The sequence below is a fragment of the Nicotiana tabacum genome, chromosome 8 (genome assembly GCF_000715075.1).
Source record: "Nicotiana tabacum cultivar K326 chromosome 8, ASM71507v2, whole genome shotgun sequence".
NCBI lineage: Eukaryota > Viridiplantae > Streptophyta > Magnoliopsida > Solanales > Solanaceae > Nicotiana > Nicotiana tabacum.
Genome location: NC_134087.1, coordinates 29,145,402 through 29,156,290, shown reverse-complemented (window position 1 = coordinate 29,156,290; position 10,889 = coordinate 29,145,402). Strand labels below are relative to the sequence as shown.

The 10,889-nt window shown below is 35.5% G+C and overlaps 1 long non-coding RNA gene across 1 annotated transcript; it reads right to left on the bottom strand.

The window, feature by feature from the left end:
* Positions 1 to 1,150: 1,150 nt before the first annotated feature.
* Positions 1,151 to 3,482, bottom strand: LOC107781487 (uncharacterized). Its single transcript, XR_012693907.1, has 2 exons — positions 2,261 to 3,482; positions 1,151 to 1,974 (listed from the first exon to the last, which is right to left on the bottom strand). It is a non-coding gene; the product is annotated as an uncharacterized LOC107781487 (long non-coding RNA).
* Between the last annotated feature and the right edge of the window lie 7,407 nt (positions 3,483 to 10,889).

Sequence of the window (10,889 nt, the reverse complement as noted above, 5' to 3'; positions counted from 1 at the left end):
TTGAGGATACTAAGAGATCCTCGAGATACTGAGAGATCCCCGGTTGTTATCTCTGTGTTGAGTTGTACTCCTTCCCGTGATTATTTTGTCTCTGTTCTAGTTGTTGTTGTTCTCTCTATTCTATTTTATTTCTTACTGTTGCACTTAATTATATTGTCTTATTCTATACTGTTATACCTTATATTTCATTTAATCTCAGTAGGGCCCTGACTTTCCTCGTCACTACCCGACCGAGGTTAGGCTTGGCACTTACTAAGTACCACTGTGGTGTACTCATGCCCTTTCTGCGCATGTTTTTCATGTGCAAATCTAGGTACTTCCACACAGTCTTATCATCCTTTAGGCGAGGCGCTTCTGTAGAGACTTCGAGGTATATCTGCCGCGTCCGCAGACCGAGGAGTCCCTTTCTATCTTCTGTAATAGTATAGCCCTTCTCTATTTTCCTTTTGTTAGACATTTCTGGAGTTAGAGCTTCTTATGTATCTCTTAGGTTGTGATTCATAGGGTTCCGGATTTTGGGAAGTATTAGGTTGAGATTCTTGTACTGTTATATGTCAGGCAGCATCTTAAACGCTATTTCAGTAGTTATTTTGATTTTATATTATTTTCTTTCCGCAACTATTCTTTTCCCGCATTTGTTAGGCTTACCTAGTCGTAGAGACTAGGTGTCGTTACGATAGTTCACGGAGGGCGAACTGGGATCGTGACAGATATTTATGCTCAAAATGGGTACTAAGTATAATTTTCATTTGGTAGCTATAAAGAAAGGCTCAATTGATCCAAAGATAGCCTAATTCATTTTCCAAAATCAGCATTTTTCTAGGATTTCCCCTTGACTAACAATAGAGGCAAGTTCTAGTCATTGAATATATTGATTTGAGCATGCCTTGATTTTCTTTAAACAGTCAAAATTGCATCACAGTAGAAAACTTACATCAGCAAAAATGGAGGCATAAAATTAGAAGTCTTCATTGTACTATGAACCTGAAATATTTTGATATGTTGCCAAGAAATGAGCATATGTTATTCATGTGCAAATTATTCTGAAAATTCTTTTTTTTTAATTTATAAAATTAAGCAAAAGTGTACTACAATGACATATTTTTTCCCGTAAAGTACTAAAATAATGTAAAGACAAGAAAATAAGTCATTTTAGTTGTAAATGTGTAAAGTACCATAATAACTTACATTAAACTTTCATTCAAGGTTTTATTACAACCAACAGGTTAGACTATGTACAAGCTATTACCATAGCTATCAAAATGATGTTACCTGTTGCAACCTTCTTTTCATACTAACATGAAAACATAAACCAACAGGTTAATCTCATGGCTAGTACAACAAAAATTTAGTACATGTTGCTATAGCACCAAACTATCAACCTTAAATCTGCCATTTCATGGCCTGTTTACACACAAAAAAGGCACATATCAGCATGACAAAGCACTCCATTCTATCATCCAGCAAAAAGCATTAAAGAAGAAAAAAAAATTCTAAAGTTTTGTTGAAAAAAAACTTTTTTCTTCTTCCAGTGCACAAAAACACAAACATCCACCAACAGGTTCCTCCAAACCAGTAAAGAGAAGCTAGTCAACAACTCCAAAATTATTATAGAGAAAATATAGCCAAAAAATTACAATCTCCCACACCTAAATTATTCATTCTCCTGAATGAACAATTTGTTGTTCCCTTCTTAATTTTCATGACCATTACCTTGAAAGAGATCAAGGTATGTATTGACATCAAAGCCATTTTCTTGTTGAATAGGAACCAATGAACCTCCAGTTGTAGCAACTCCATGGTTAGCTTCCAGATTAGAGAAAACAGAAAGAGGCTGACTACTAAATGTCATCGGACTTGGTGTAGATCCACTTTCCCTGTTTAAATCCATCATTGTTATGGGAAGTGGTGTTGGTACAGATACAGGTATTCCCTGATAGAAATTTACACCTGCAACATTAAGGCTACCACCACCTGGAACAGTAAAATGAGGGAAAAAACTAAGAATATCAAAACTTCTCATAATGTTAGCAATATTGCACATCACAGTTCCCATTGTGTAGATTATGGGAGGGTATATGCAAATTGATTTTGCAAAGTTTGGCATATGAGATTATGAGTATTCTAGCTTCCGTTAATTTTTTATGATATGTTCAACATGTGTTGACAATACTGCTTCACGCACTGCTTGTTCACTTTTGAAAATCTCCCAACTGTTCATCAATTCAGTCTGCCTTTGTAACAATTCTTGCATACTAACCAGAATATCAGGAACGAGGATGGTAGGCGTGGTTCCAACTTCTGAATTAAGAGGTTGTTCTGGCTCATTCTCTGCTTGGTCTCTACTATCAACAAGCATTTGTTCCTGTTCAACTTGATTTGGACCAGTAGGAGGTCTCAAGCTATGGAGAAAGTGACTACCGATGAAGTAGGAATTTTCAGTCTTTGGTAAACCACTCAAATCCACATCAAATAAGTAAGCCAAATGAGTGATAGTTAAAGAAAAATACAAACATTCACAATCAAGCTTAATCCAATAATTAACCATAGCATCACTAATCAATCTCCCCACATTCACAGACAATTCATGCATAATCGCATATATCAAAAGAACTCTTTCTATATTGTAGTTCGAGGTATTCAACTATGGGATTAAGTGAGAACTGACGAATCTACCCCAAGCTCTTGCTAATTCAAGCATACATGAACAGTTAATACTCAAAGGGCGTTCAGCAGTTCCCGAGTAAACTTTAACACCATTAGGACACAACTCGTCCAACACATGTCTTATAAAATCTACATCCCGATCATCCATAAATTTCTTGGTTTCACTATCATTAGTGTTTCTCAAGTTAAAAATATCATTTATAAATTCAGCATCAAAGCGAATAATTTTACCTCTCACGGTTGAAGTACGACTTACTAGATTAAGATTAATATAGAACTCCACAACTATGTTTCGATTGTAATCTCTCGGGCACTGAACAAAAGACCTCCACCCAAAAGCAGTGATTGTTTGTAAGATTTCTTATGCCTTCTGACCATCAGAAGGGAAAAGAAACATCTCATATTATTCAGCCACTATCCAATTTGCCACTCTAAATTTCCATGAATCCGGGTGAAGGATTTTCCTGCTAGAATTATTGAAATTATTTAAAAGAGTTACTTATGCAAGATTCTTTTTTTTCCTTTTCAGGTGAAAATCAAGTGTTTAACCAGATTGGTATATTTGAAAAATTGAACAGAGAAGAAACAAAGGGGTGCAAAGATAGTGAAATTCATTGAAGATAAGAAAAAGAGAAGAAAGAAATTCATTTTTTTTAGGTGATAGCCATGGCTAAGAAATTACACAGATGGGTGATGAGTACTGTACAATGGTGGTTGGGGGTTGAAGCAAGAGAAGCGAAGGATTTTTTCTTTGCTGTGAGATTGCCTGTTTGGTTTTAAAAGAGAGATAAATGTGAGGTTAAAACCTCTTAATTATTTACAATCCTTTTTTTTCTTTGTGTTTTGTTTTGTTTGAAACCACCGTAATAATTTTGGGGTGTTGTTTTGATAAGTTTTACCTTCTTTTTTTACCAAAAGAACGTGATAGTTAATTTGTAGATCTTTTATCTTTCTTTTTTTTACTTAATTATTTTTTCTTTTCTCTAACTATGTAATAACAACTTGCTGAAAGTTACATAAACATGCAAAAGTAGAAACTTTTTTTAATAGTAAATTAAAATAATGACCAACATAAAGGAAGGATTTTTTTTTTGGACTAATACTCACATTACAATTAGTATACTGTATATATACATTATATTTTTCATTAATTAATTTTTTTTAGCAATAAAAATACTTGTATATATATTGTTTAATAAGTTACAAAAAATTAGGAAGACCAATAAGAGAATAGTCTGAGTTTAATGGCGTCAACTCGACTTATTATATATGTACACACACACATATATATATATATATGTAATTTTTTTAAAGCAATAAGGATTATTGAAACCTGTTTGTCAAATGTTCTGGTGACATAAGGCTTTAAACGATGGTCGTTCACTTTGAATTTGTTTTTCCCCATTCATGTATTGTATTTCACTGGCACCATAAGGGAATACTTCAGTTATGACGTACGGTCCAGTCCATCGTGTCTTAAACTTTCCTGGAAATAATCTCAATCGACTATTGTATAACGGAACACTATCTCCAACATTAAAGTTTTTATGGCGAATGAACTTGTCATGCCATTTTTTGTCTTTTCTTTGTACAATTTAACATTTTCATATGCTATAAGTCTGAACTCTTCCAACTCATCAAGCTGTAATAGACGATTTTTTCCTGCAACTGGCAAGTTTAGATTTAATAATTTTATAGCCCAATATGCTTTATGTTCCAACTCTACAGGTAAATGACAAGATTTTTTAAAAACTAGTCTATAAGAAGATGTGCCCATTGTAGTTTTGAAAGTAGTTCTGTAAGCCCACAAAGCGTCATCTAATTTTAGAGACCAGTCTTTTCGAGAAGAGCCAACAATTTTTTCTAAAATTCTTTTTAATTCTCTGTTGGATACTTCTACTTGTCCGCTTGTTTGAGCATGATATGGAGTTCCTATTTTATGAGTAACTCCATATCTTGACAACAAACTAGCAAATTGTCTATTTATAAAATGAGTTCCTTGATCACTTATGATAACTCATGGAGTCCCAAATCTAGAAAAGATATTTTTCTTGAAAAAATCGCAAACAACTCGAGCATCATTTTTTTAGTAGCAATTGCTACTACCCATTTTGAGACGTAATCAACAACTACCAAAATATATTCGTAACCATTTGAAGGAGGAAAAAGACCCATAAAGTCAATGCCCCAAACATCAAATATATTCACACACAATAATAGAGTTAAGAGACATCTCATCCCTTTTATGAAATGTTACCGGTTCTTTGACATTTGTCACAAGCGACAACAAATTTTTTTGCATCTTTGAACAAAGTAGGCCAGAAAAAACCAACTTCAAGTACTTTAGTTGTTGTCCTTCTTCCTCCGTAGTGTCAAGACCCTAAACCCGGACCCGATCGTGATGGCGCCTCTCATGAAGACAAGGCCAGCCGACACTACCCATTTCAGTATTTAACAGTTAAGCATTAAGAAATAGTCTAAGCATGATCAAATAAACCAAGGTTTAAGCAGTTAATAGCATAATTCGCGAAAAATAACCCAACACAGCCTGATACCGGGGTGTCACTAGTCATGAGCATCTAACAAAACGGAATACTCCAAATCAAACTACAGAGTTTAATATAGAAAACCAAGAACATGAAGAAGTAAGATAGGGAAGAGCTCCGGGCTGAGAACGCCAACAGCTACCTAGAGACTCCTCGGATCCGCCTGAGCCGGAAATGATCAGCACTCGGGAGCGGGACCAGATACGCCTAAATCTGCACACAAGGTACATGGAGTAAAGTGAGTGCTCCAACTCAGTGAGTAATAATCATAAATAAAGACTAAAAGCAGGAAATCACGTAAGGCACAAGGCATGCTATAATGAAGCAGTAAAACCCTTAAAAACAGTAAACCAGCGAAAGATAGGTAAACATCCTTTAACTCAAATTTAACTTCATGAAAACTCTTTTTCAACAATTAAGTAGGTAATTTGACATGCAAATAAGAAAGGATAAACACATAAAGGTTCGCCTCTCGGGCACCGTGTCAACAAATTCGCCCCTCGGGCAACATATCAGAACAATACCAGCTCCTCGGGCTCAATCTCACATCACAATGGGTACCCGCGCTCACTGGGGGTGTGCAGACTCCTGGAGGGGACCCTTACAACCCAAGAACAATATCAAGCCATCTCGTGGCATCATCACTAGGCTCTCGGCCTCATATCAATCAAGCCACCTCATGGCGTACATACCTCAGGCCCTCGCTCTCATAATCAATATCAAATATTTTCTCACAACATAGGCCCTCGGCCTTACTCAGTCAAAATCCTCACAAGCCACTCGGGCAATAGTAAAACATGATTCTCAGCCCAAAATATCATTTGAAAGATCATTTAAGTGATAAAACAGAGTAAACATGGCTGAGTACGAAAACAGTGAAATATAACATGATTGAGTTCAAGTGTAAAGTCAAAACAATAAGGAAATATCAATAACAGTCCCCTAAGGATTCAAATAGTTGGCACGTAGCCCAAATATGGCATTCAGCCCAAATAATGATGATAGCAAATAGGTTTCAGTCAAATACGCGGTAAAATAGTCATTCGGCACAGACTAAGTCATAATCCCAATCGTGCACGACCCCACGCTCGTCATCTAGCGTGTGCATCACTTCAATATAGCACAACAATGTGCAATCCGGGGTTTCATACCCTCATAACATCATTTACAATCATTACTCACCTCAATTCGGTCAATTCTCTAGCTCGTGATGCCTTTGCCCCTCAAATCGGCCTCCACTCGCGTTGATCTATCCAAAATCAAAATGAGGATGTCAAAATATGCTAAAGGAACGAAGCCCAAGCGAAAATAATCAATTTAGAACAAAAATTCCAAAATTACCAAAACCCGACCCCCAGGCCCACATCTCAGAATTCGATAATTTTTACATCAGTAAATTCCTTATCTCCCCACGAGTTCATACATATCAAAAGTTCTAAAATCCGACCTCAAATGGTCCTTCAAATCCTCAAGCAAAGGTCTAAGTTTCCAAGCCCTAGTTTCCCAAATTTTAGCCGTTAAATTCCATTAATTATAGCTCTAGTCCATGAAATAATAACATATGAACGAGTTTTAGGTCCAAATTCCTTACCTCAACGAAGTTCCCTTGAAATCCCTCTTCAAAATTGTCCAAAAAGCTCCCAAGTCGAATTAGAAATGGTGAAAATAGCTTAAAATCGCGAAGGACGCAATTTATACCTTCTGCCCAGGCATTTTTGCATATGCAGCCCTATTTACCGCTTCTGCGGTACCGCATTTGCGGTTCTTCATCCGCTTCTGTGGAAATCACTTAACTCCCCATTGTTCGTAGATGCGGTCCTCCTAACCGCTTCTATGGTCCTCCTAACCGCTTTTGCGATCCCTGCTCTTCAAGCCCCTTTTCGCTTCTGCGACCAATCACCCGCACATGCGGCGTCGCACTTGCGGTCCCCAATCCACAGGTGCGGAAATACCAGAAGCAGCAAAAATCTACAATTTCACCAAGTCTCAAACTCCTCCGTCAACCATCCGAAATCACCCCGAGGCCCCCGAGACCTCAACCAAAGGCATCAACATATCCCGAAAAATTATTCAAACTTGTACCAATCTTCCAAACACCTCAAACAACATCAAATCAATCAAAACACATCGGATTCAAGCCTAAGTTTCCAAAATCTTCCGAATTCCGCTTTTCACCAAAAACCCAACCAAACCACGCCCGAATGACCTGAAATTTTGTACACACATCCCAAATGACACAATGGAACTACTGCAACTCTCGAAATTCCATTCTGACCCCTATATAAAAATCTCACCTACCAACCAGAAATCGCCAAAAATCTATTTTCGCCAATTCAAGCCTAAATCTACTCCGGACCTCCAAAACTCATTCTGATCACGCTCCTAAATCCAAAATTACCTTCCGAAACTAACCAAACCATCGAAACTCACATTCGAGACCTCTAACACACAAGTCAACATCCGGTTGAGTTTTCCAACCTAAACTCACTCCAAAAAGACTGTCTCAAACCTTACCAAAATCATTCTGGATTCGATCCGACCAACCTGATACCACCTAACACTAATAAAAAAAGTATAACGAAGTGGAAATAGGGGAAACAGAGTGGTAACTCATAAGACGACTGTCCCGATCGTCACACGTAGTGTCCTCCTACCACTCCATCATGGTAGTGACTTAAAATATTGTTCATTTCTGTCTCAAGTGCACATCTCCTGATTATGTCATTTGCACAAAATTTAAACAAATAAGGATCTTCCCAGTAATAATGTCTTGCCTCTTTTTTAAGCTTTTTTCTTTGATCGTAAGAAAAATCTTTTGGAATCCACCCTCCTGCTAAATAGTTGGCAATATCAGCAATCTAAGGAGGTTTATTTATAACCGTCGTGACTAAAAAGATATTCTCATCAGGAAATTCCTCTTGGATATCTAGTATTTCAGTAGGTGGATTCTCTAAACGCGACAAATGATCAGCTACCTGATTTTTCTGAACCTTTTCTATCTTTTATTTCGAGATCAAATTCTCACAAAAGGAGTATCCATCTTAGCAATCTAGTTCTAGCATATTTCTTTGCTAATAGATACGTTAAGGTTGCATGATCGGTGAACACTGTAACCTTTGTTCCTATCAAATAAGAACAAAATTTGTCAAACGCAAATACTACTGCCAATAACTCTTTCTCAGTTATTGCATAATCATTTGAGCTTCATTGAGGGTTCTATGGGCTTAGTTAGGGGTGTTCATAAAAATTCGAAAAATCAAACCAAACCGAAAACCAAACCAAACCGACTAAAAAAACCGATACTTTTTGGTTTGGTTTGGTTTTGGCTTTGAATTTTAAAAACCGATCAAATTTGGGTTGGTTTTGGTTTTAATCAGAAAAAAACCAAAAAAAAACGAACCAAACCAACTATAGGATTAGCTATTTCAAATTTATTATTAAACTTATATATATGTATATTTTTATACAAAGTTTCAAAAATTTATGGTAAATAATAGTTTGTACTTTAGTATAGTTCTTTACCTTTACATTCTAGTTTGATTGACAGATTTCTTTTGTTAAGTGTAAGAATCTATTTCGTGTTAAAAATAATATATTTTAAATTGAGTCCTTAAATTATACTATTTGATTAAATTATCATCAATATATCTTGGTAAATAATAGATTTCTCAAAGGGCAATTGATTTGATAGTGTTACGTTGAAAATGTGGTCGCCGGAATATGTGTTTGGTAGTGTATGTCTTATATTTAAGAAAAAATCGACAAATAACCGAAAAATCGACAAAACCCGACATAAACCGAATCGAGGAAAAACCGACTTAATTGGTTTGGTTTGGTTCTAATATTTGAAAAACCGACTTACTTGGTTTGGTTTCTTTTTTAGGGAAAACCCGATCCAAACTGAACCATGAACACCCCTATTCACATGGTATCAATGTAAAAATCTTATTTTTCTTTTGTCCCAATATCGTTCCTACTGCTATATCACTTGCATCACACATTATTTCAAATGACTGGCTCCAATTAGGAGTGACAACAATTGGAGCATTAGTCAATTGTTCTTTGAGAAACTCAAATGCTTTTCTGCAATCATTTGAAAATTCAAGCTTCAAATCTTTCATTAGCAGGTTAGTCAGAGGTTTTGAAATTTTTGAAAAGTCTTTTAAAAACCTTCTGTAAAAACCTGCTTGGGTGTTCACGGTTCGGTTTGGTCGGTTTTTGATTAAAACCAAAACCAAACCAATTTAATCAGTTTTTAAAACCAAAACCAAACCAAATTAAATACAAACCATCGGTTTGATTGTTGTTGGTTTGGTTCGGTTTGGTTCGATTTTTCGATTCTTAGTAAGCTAATGATAAGTCGATAATAGTAAAACAACGCTAGACAACAATCTGAAAATAATTTGCTAAATTTATGCTTTTTTATATATTTCTTTCAAAACTGAAAGGTTATTTACCTGTTTATATGAAAAGAATGAACAAGAAACAAACTAAAAGTTTGCTTTCTCAAGCTTTAGCCATTGTTGTCTTGCAATTTGAATTTGCTTTCTTTACTCTTGTGGTGGTTTTTTTTAACTATTCTGTTAGGCAAAAGTCTGGGTGGTTGTTGTTGTTGTTAGGCAATGTGCGGAAGGTTAGAGAATTAGAGTCTCTTAATGAAAAGAAAATTGGTCGAGTCCTATTGTTTTGGGCTTAGGCAATCTTTTAATATATAAAAGGATAAACCAAAATTTAAAATAACAATTAAAATGCATAAAATATTTAAAATTATTTACAAAAAAGATATTATATTGTATATAAATAATTACTGTATTAAATTTTGTATATAATTAGTCGGTTTGGTTCGATTTATTTTTCGATTTTTTAAAATAGAACCAAAACCAAACCAAATATTATCGGTTTTTTAAAATTTAAAATCAAAACCAATCTAAATCAAGAAAAATATCGGTTTACTTAATCGGTTTGGTTCGGTTTTCGGTTTGGATCAGTTTTCCATCAAACCGTGAACACCCCTAATCCTAAGAAACTTCTAATACCTTTAATAGTGGTGGGAGGGAGTAATTCTGCTATAAGATCAATTTTAGCCTTATCAACTTCTATTCCTTTAGCAGTGATTTTATTTCCTAAAATAATTCCCTCTGTTACCATAAAGTGACACTTTTTCCATTTAAGAACTAGATTTGTCTCTTCGCATCTTTTAAGCACCAAAGTTAAATGATAGAGACAATCTTCAAATGTCTTACCAAAAAGTGTGAAATCATCCATGAAAATTTCAAGAAAAATATCAGTCATATCTGAGAAAATTGCCGACATGCAACGCTGAACTATAGCAGGAGCGTTACATAGTCCAAATGGCATTCTTCTGTAAGCATACATACCTTGAGGGCATGTGAATATGGTTTTCTCCTAATCTTCTGGAGCAATTGGTATCTGATTATACCCAGAATATCCACCAAGAAAAATATAAAAGTTATGGCCTGCAATTCTTTCAAGCATTTGGTCAATAAAAGGCAAAGAAAAATGATCTTTCCTCGTGGCATCATTAAGTCGTTTGTAATCAATATAGACTTTCCATCCTGTGACTGTCCTAGTAGGTATGAGTTTATTATTTTTATTTTTTATTACGGTCATACCTCCTTTCTTTGGTACTACCTGTACAGGATTTACCCAAGGGCT